The 8,915-nt window shown below is 43.5% G+C and overlaps 1 non-coding gene across 1 annotated transcript; it reads left to right on the top strand.

Annotated features, from left to right (window-relative positions):
• Positions 1 to 1,027: 1,027 nt before the first annotated feature.
• On the top strand, positions 1,028 to 1,134 carry LOC141644889 (small nucleolar RNA R71). The gene has a single exon (XR_012544491.1). It is a non-coding gene; the product is annotated as a small nucleolar RNA R71 (small nucleolar RNA).
• The last annotated feature ends 7,781 nt before the right edge of the window (positions 1,135 to 8,915 follow it).

An 8,915-nucleotide genomic window follows, 5' to 3' on the forward strand; every position in this document is an offset into this window, starting at 1 on the left:
TTGGTTATGTTGAAGTTGCATGTTTTTCATCATCTTCAATAGCTCAACTTGAGAGAGTTCACCTTGGGGTTCTTGATGAGGTTGGTTGGCTATGGGTAAAGGGAACCCATAGTCATACCGAGCATTGGGACCTTGGTTGTTGTTTTGCCCCCCTTGGAAGTTAGCTCTAGGACCATTGTTGTTGAAGTTTGATTCTTGACCTTGTTCTTGAAACCCTTGAACATACCCTTGCCCAAATCCTTGGTTCGCTTGATTCACTTGATTCCCTTGGTAAAACCCTTGGTTGCCTTGATTTCCACCAAAATCTTGGTATCCTTGTGCTTGGTTCCCATAATTTTGGTTTTGATTGTTGTTTAGCCATTGGTTTTGATTCCCGGGATTAGGTCTTGTGTTGGGGAATATTCCCCTTTGTTGAGCAAAACCGGGTGGGTTGGTTGGGGCTTGTGGTTGAAGGTGTTGTGGGTTTTGAACATTGGTGCTTTTGTAACTAAAGTTGGGGTGGTTCCTCAAACCGGGGTGGTAGAAATTGGTATTTGGATTGTAGACGTTTGGGTTGTTGTAAGGTGGGGGTCTTGAATTGTTGTTAAAGGCTTGAAAAGTGTTAACCTCTTGAACATTCTCTTCATAGACCCCATTGTAATTGTTGCCACACAAGTCATAAGTATGGCCACTTCCTCCACAAAGTTCACAACTTGCGACTTGAGCCACTTCTTCCATGGGTGCCCCATATGAGGTTGCGGCTTGGTTCACTTGATTTCTTGAAAACTTCTCAAATTGTTTTGTGAGTAAGTCGAGCTTGGCATTTGTCTCGGAGTTGGAGGCGTTTTCCTTAGGAAACTTCCCATTCCTTCTTAGCATGTTTCCTCTAGAACCATAGTTTGCCTCCGAGTCTACCATTTTCTTGATCAATGCCGTGCCCTCTTCATCACTCAAGTGATCAAATCCTCCCCCCGCGGAGGCATTTACCATCTCCTTAGTCCTTGGTAGAAAAGTTTGGAAGAATGTTTGAGTGATGTACCATTCCGGTATTCCATGGTGGGGGCAACTCGCTATCAAGTCTTGATAACGGTCCCAAGCTTCACCCAAAGACTCCCCATCCTCTTGTTGGAACGTATGGATCTCATTACGGAGCATCGCGGTCTTGGAGGAAGGGTAATACTTGGCCATGAATGCTTTAGCCAAAGCATCCCAAGTAGTGAAAGTATCCGGTGGGTGGATGTTCAACCATCGGTCCGCTTTGCCCGTCAATGAAAACGGAAACAACATCATTCTCAAGGTGTCTTCGGACACCCCATTCTTCTTCATAATTGAAACTTTCCTCTTAAACTTCCGGAGATGAGCATGGGCATCCTCTTCAATATGACCCCCGAACAAGTCATTCTCAATTAACCCAACTTGGGCGGGATGCATTTCAAAGTTGTTTGGGGCCAAGGTGCCAAAATTGATAGGGTTACATGAATCATTATGGTTAGGCCGGTTATGATCTCTAAGAGCCATTTGTGGTGGTGGATTTGGTACTTGATGTGGTGGTGTTTGGGGTGGGCTATTATAATTCGGGAAGTTATGAAAGGGGTTTTCTAGTAGAGTCTCAATTGTGAGGTTTGGTTGAAGTGTGGTTGTGGTATCAATATTTTGTGGGATGTGCGAATTTGGTTGGTCTAAGTTTGCTTGAGGGGAACTATTCCTAACTCTCTCAAGGGTCCTTGTCCTCAAGGTTCTAAAAAGCCTTTCGGGGTCGGAGTTGAAGAGAAGAGCTTGGTGGTTCCTTCTAGACATGCACTTGACAAATCGTTAGTCTTCTAGTGTTTTTACACACTAGGGGAAGGCAAGAAATCACACACTCTACAAAGAACACACAACTACTAAAACAAACTAACAATTGAGATAAGACTAAAGCAAAGACTCTAAGCAAAAACTAAGCATAACCTAACGCCATCCCCGGCAACGGCGCCATTTGATAGTTGGAATTTGTCGCCTTTTCTCTCTATCAAAACAATTTATAAAACCCAATTAAATCTAGTCGGGGTCGAACACGAAGACGGCGGGGGTTTCTACTAAGTCCAACAAAGAGTCAAGTCTAGTCAACAATGAAGGAAAAGGGTTTGATCTTAACTACTAGAACAACTAAATAAACGATTAAATGAAGATGAATACGATGGATTAAGAGACTAGGGTCTTCGGAGTCACCTAAATGAACTAAGGGGAGACAAAGTTGATATAGAAGTCTAAGGTGAGGGTTCGTCCTAGAGGCGGTTACCAACTTTCGTTGAGCAACAACTAATTCAAAACAAGCAACAAGACCACCCACAAATTTTCATTCAAAGGAGGAATTAAGTTAGCAAGACAAAAAGATACAAGTTTTCACTCACACAATTCGTCAAACACCTTGTATGCAATGTTAAGAAAGGCAAAATCCTACACCAAAGACTCAAAATTTAACAACTAATCATACCCACTAATCCTATTTAAGCTCCCCCTAAACCCTAGAAGGGTAACTACTCACTCATCATGTTTCTAAAAGCAAGATAAACAATAAAGATGGAGTCTTTAAGCATAAACATGGTGGAAGGATGAATTTTACTTCTAAGCATGCAACAATGCAATAATAATTATGAATAATGATGATTTAATCTAATAACAAGGATGAGTAAACAAAAAGACACAATCTTTAACACAATCAACTCAAAGATTGAATCTTTGGGTGCAAACAACTAGGATGAACAATGAAAAGATGAACAATAGTGGAAACAACAACAATCAAACAACAAAGATGCAAATTTAACATGAACAATCAAACAAACTTAAAGGAAAAGCAAATGTAAACTAATGAAAATAAGGAGAGGAATAATACCAACTCAACTAGCAAGAAAGGAATTAGGATAGAATAATAAAGAAGGAGGAACCTTCAATCTTCTTACAACCCAAATTCAATTACTAACTAATTGGAGAACTTGTCTAATTAAGGAATGATTAACAAAATGTTTAACAAAGTTTTGAACTTGGAAGAGGAAATAAATTCAGATCTAGGGTTGTGTGTACAAAGGGTTTTAGGAGGGGGTATTTATAGGCTATCATTGGATTAAGGGAAGAAAAGAGAAAAAGCCCATTTGCGTCTGCGTACTCTGTCTTGGCTGCCGGCCTCTGTCTTGCAGCAGCGTTCTTCAAAAAGCGAGGAAAATAGATGTTGCGTAATTCCTGTCGGTGGGCGTGCCTGGCCGCCGCAGAGAATTCTCCTTCTTGGGATTTTCTTCCATTTCTTCATGAACAGCTGCCCTCTGCCGGTTGCCCGGCTGCCGGCTGCCTTTGCCGGCAGCGCGTTCCTCAAGTTTTTTGCCAAAACTTCTTCAAAAATGCCTAAGTGTTGGACTTGTGTTCCCTGCCGGTGGGTGGGTCGCTGTGCCGCTGCAGAGAGAACACCTCTCACCTGGTTTTCCTCCTTTTCTCCTCACAAAGAACATCCCCCGCCGGTGGGGGCTCTCGCCGCTGCCGGCAGAGGATTGTCCTCAGCTCCTTCATCTCCCCTTTCTTCATGTAAAGGCATTAAAATGCCTTTCTTGCCCCAATTCCTCTATACTCGACTCGGTTCCTGCAAAAGGATACACAAAATAACAAGTACGGGGATTGGGCACAAAATGTAAGGAAAGGCACACGAAACCGACTCGATATGAGTCGGAATGCATAAAAGAAAGAGGGAAATAAGGTGTAAATAAATCGCATATCAGGCTATTAGAGAGGCTAAGGTATGTAGAGCCTCCGGTTGATTCTTCTTCTTATTCCTTCCGTCATCTTACCATGAGGAAGAAGTTGGGCCGCAAGATTGGCGGAGGAGGATGGTCCTCATATCCGTTGGTGTGGACAGCGGGCCGCCCACGGGGGCGCTTGGTGAAGGGGCTTGAAAACAAGCGTTTGCATTTTGTAAGGAGTCGCCACCAATTTTATGGGAAATTGGAACCGTTCGAATACCTCGTGTCATGTCAAGACACAAAGTAGTGACATGAACACTAAGCAATCGTTACCCTTAGCATTCTATGTCTAGAATGACTCTCGTGGATGCCAATGAACACGGGTGCTCACGGAGATCTGGAGTAAGGGGTGAGGGTACGTATTAGGAAGCTCTTTTGATCGAACACCTAATCCCGCCCGCCTCGATAGCGGCCTCTACTAATGATTAGGGAAGTTATTCGTACTTGATATATCGTCGGCTATATGTATGCAATGCAACATCCATAGATTAATCCTAACATGTGAGAATTAGGCTAAGTCGGTGAACAGTAATTAGCAAACAATTTGGTCGAAGTAGGAATTAATGTTCAATTACATGTGAAAGCATTCAAGCAATAAAAGAAATACAATAATTATGAAAATTACAATAAAGGAAAATTACAATAATTACATTGGATAGGCGATTTATGTCGAAAATACCTTTAAAACGGATAATTTGAGAAAAAGGAATAAAAAAAGAATAAAACACGACAGATCAGAAGGTGATAATACGAATATTAGTTGATTAATACGTAAACTAATTAAACTAGGTCAAAGCAGAAAAGGAGTTCAGAGACAGAACACATCCTGGAACAGGCGCAGCAGGCACTGCGCCCTTTGGAAGAGGCGCAGCAGTTGCTGCGTCTGTTCCAAGGGTGAGTTCTGGCTGTGAAGCCGGAACTGCAAACCGTTAATGTTAATTGATGAATTTAGGGATTGATTATGACAATAGACTCGGATGAAAGTGATTTAATGAATTATTTACATATGATTGAGGCCATAAAACAGTAAAACATGAATGAGACGGAAACAAACGGATTAATTATGTGAAGGGTCGATGTTAATGAATGATTAATTAAACTAACTAACTAAACGAATTATTAACTAAACATGATGAATGACGACGGATTAATGAACAAACAGGTGAAAATATATCAACAATGAATCCCAGAAACTCAACATGAACGAATTGAATCTCTAAAACTCGAATTGAATATTAATGACGAAAAACCCGCAAATATTGATTATTAGGGATTTGAGTCGGATTTATGACGATTAAAACATGTTAATGATGATGGATAATATACATGTGAATTATTAAACTGTCATGACGAAGAATTAACAGAAAACAAAACAAAAGAAATAAATTTGATACGAATTACAGAGGACGAAGGAAGAAGAAAAGAAGCAGGAACTGCGGCAGCCTCACGAAGAGGCGCAGCAGGTGCTGCGCTCCTTCAAGAGGCTAATGTTCTGCTGCGTCTTTTCTCGACGTCTGTCTACTGGAAATCCGCAAAAAAGGTTTTAAAGACGGTTTTAGAAATCGGTTTTAATGAGGTACTTTCGACATAAACCTTACAATTGTTATACAATAATAAAATACAATAAATAAAAGAGAGATTAATACACCCTCAGACTTACATGTTGACGGAACGAGAAGAACTAAGAAGATCGATTAGTGATGCTCGACGCGAATGCAAGGAAAGAGTGCCCTCGAAAGAGGAAAACGATTTAACAAGTTGATTAATTAGATTGATTGAGTGTAGTGGTCAAATTGGTCGGTCATGCAACGGAGAGGCTGGTACCCGGAAAGATCCGAGCTTACGTGGTCGAATGTTCAAGCACGTAGGCGCCAATTAGTAAGAACGATGTCTAGAATGCAAAGGGAGAAGAGAAGGGCGGACACTCGCGTGAGAAATATGAGGAACGAAAGCTCCTATTTATACTAATCACGTGAAGGAATAGGGTTTCGGAGACTCTTTGGAAGTGAATCTCGGAAAGATATAAAAAAGATACGTAAATCATGCAAAGAAGGACCTGGGAAGAGGCGCAGCAGCCACTGCGTCTCTTGGAAGAGGCGCAAAGCACTGTCGTTGCGTCTATTCCCAGGAGGTTTCCTCCTGTTTAAGAAAGATTTCCGTGTTTAAGTTATGGTAGGACGGAATTAATTCGATTATCTTTAATATCTTACGTAAATATTACAGGATATTATTTGCCAAAAGATAAAATTTGAGAAATATGGAATAGAAATATCCGGAACATTCCAGAACATTCTGACTCGGGATTTAACAGTTATCAGAAAATGGAGACGGTTTTTGACCCGGACTCCGAATGTACTCTAATTACTGCCAAAACGACCGTATCGGCACGTAGATGACAACTAAGAGGTTAACATTAATATTTGAGCAATCACTTGACGATAATCTTACGAACTATCACTAATCGTTCCGCGAATCAAACATGCGGCCCAATCATCACCGGGTGGTTTGCGAGGGGTGCAGAAACGAGGTGTCTACAGAGCCCCCACTTTGACTGAGGCTTGGACAAGGCGAAAGTCAAAGTATAGCCATCAGGTCAATCGAAGATTACAACCTGACGACTATGGCGACGCGAGGCGGTTCAAGGGGTCTGAACCAAGGACCTGTCGTCGGGAACATTTTAGAGTCTGTCGACTATCGGGGAGGGTCGTTTAAAGTCCATTAGACTACGTAAGGAGGCTCGCCAGCCATAAGAAGAGACCATACCTGAGACTTCTTCTCGAGATGCTTTCGGAGGTGCATAGGAGCTAAGGTTAAGACCTAAAAGATATATAAGGATTGGTGCTAGGGTGTGGGACCCTAAAAGAAAGCATTGACGGGAAGGAGGCCAAATATGAGTTTCGACCTAAGGGTAACTAAGTTTTGGGTATAGGAACTTCTGGAGAATGACACCCTGTCGAACTCCGCGGGGAAACAAGAAATATTGGAAGCAGCAGGACGTCGGTAGAAACTGCTGGGGGAACCCGCTTGCGTTGGTCTCAAGCGAACTCAGGCAAGAAAACTTGAGGTTGAGGTTGAATTTGCTTGCGTTGGTCTCAAGCGAACTCTTGTTGGGGAACATACCGACGATTAGGAACATCTTGATCGTCGGGGGAGAAGTCTTGCGTGAGCAGTATTGCAAAATACTACTGCGCTGGGCAAAACAAACTGAGCAATACTGCAAAATACTGCTGCGAGGGATAGAATGGGTTTGGACAATACTGCAAAATACTGTCGCTCCGGATAAAATGCGGACCGAAACGGAAGAAAATCGTCGAAACGGACCAAAATGATAAAATGTCATCGAGGAAGAGGCGCACCAAAGATGGGCCCACGAATAACGAACTCATAACGAATTTTTGAAAATCCGCATGGAGGGAAACAAAGGAAGAGGCGCAGCAAGAGCTGCGTCTCTTGGAAGAGGCGCAGCGCCTGCTGCGTCTATTCCCCAATTTGGCAATTTCTGCGTAAAAACGCGAAATCAGAAGGTTTATGTTCATTTTATTCGAAACATAAATCACTCCATTCTCTCTCAAATCTTCACCATTTCCGTCAAGGTTGGATTCAAAAGCTCGCTTAAAATATGACTAATCGAGGTATGTGCTTTAATCTTGCATTAATCTTCCATATTTGTCGAATTTTGAGCCGCGAACATTAGGGTTTTCGACCCTTTTGATCGAAAATTTGGGGCTTTTCCCCCAAATGGATTTGTCTTGCCAAATTGATGCTAGGAATGGATAATAGGTAATGTTAGGAACATAACCATGTATTTGCTTTGAATTTTCGTCGAGTTTTGAGCCCTTGAGCGAATTTTGAGACGGTTTCACAGCTAGATCGAAAATTGCTTCAAAAATGGCCTTAGGATTGCCCATTTGCGATGAAATTTGATATTTGGGACCCTTGGATGATGGGTAAACTTCCTACCATCTTGGAATTTTGGTTTGTGACAACTTTTTCAGGACACTCTTCTAGGGCACAATCGCCGTTATAACGTAATGCTGCCGAATTTTCGACTTGAACCCGGAACTAAGCTTTGACTTGGACTTGACTTGACCCAATTTGTCACATGAGTGATTGAATTGGTGGGAATATGGCCAAGGATGGCCAGAAGTGGGGGATTCCCGGGCCTTGAAGGCTCGAAAATTTCTTAACAAAGGCTTGTCGTCATATGATGCGGCCTGGATTTGCTTTAACGTTGCAGGTGACGATGCTTCTACTTCTGGGAGGACTCCCATGGATGTAGACGCTGCTGTTGTTGAGGAGGCTTTGGAGCAGGCCTTCACCGCTGCGATGATGGCTGCTGCAGACGAGGTTCCCGAGGAGGAGGCTGCTGATGAGGAGGAGATTCCGAGACGGGCCCACCTCGGACGAGGGGGTCGTCAGCTGAGAGGAGCTCCTGCGTGGGCCGAGACCTGGGAGAGTAGGCACCTTGTGTGGGCTGCAGAGGGTCACTTGTCCTACAGGACGGTGAAGAGCTTGGTAAATAGGAATTCCCTAACTCATTACCTATCCCTTTCTATTTTTGTTCAAATTTCTTTTCAAATTTACTCAAAACTAAAGATAGCTTTATTTCGAATCATAATAGGAGGCCGGGAACATCCGGTCGTTCTCGGGTTATACGACGGCGATGGAGCATTACGAGCAGCTGTCAGAGGAGGAGAGGGCCATGATCGAGCGTGGAGCGTTCGGTCCTCTGGTTCAGGTCTGGAGGGATATCGTGAAGAGGAAGTTGCGGGCCAACCTTAGCCTGGTCCGCGCTTTCTTGGATCGATTTTGGGATACGACTTCCACGTTTCACCTGCCTTTTGGTGAGGTGGGAGTCACCTTGGAGGACTACGGCATGATTTCTGGTCTGCCGTGTGGGACTGAGGAGATGGTGTGGCCGGAGGCTGGCATGAGGGCGGATTCGGCCGAGGCGAGGAGGTTGATTGGTCGGAACCGTCGCCGAAGGCTGTTGCGTGTCGGGTTTGGTACCAGACCTACGTTCGAGATTACTTTGCGGGGAAGACCCCAAGATCGGTGGTGATCGATGGGAGGGAGACGGCTCCCCCTCCTTGTCTGGTGAGCGAGAGGGCTCGTCTGTGGCTTTGGTGGTTCTTGTCTTCGATTTACCTCGAAGACAAGGGTGAGAGGCTG

Source organism: Silene latifolia, chromosome 2 (assembly GCF_048544455.1).
Source record: "Silene latifolia isolate original U9 population chromosome 2, ASM4854445v1, whole genome shotgun sequence".
NCBI lineage: Eukaryota > Viridiplantae > Streptophyta > Magnoliopsida > Caryophyllales > Caryophyllaceae > Silene > Silene latifolia.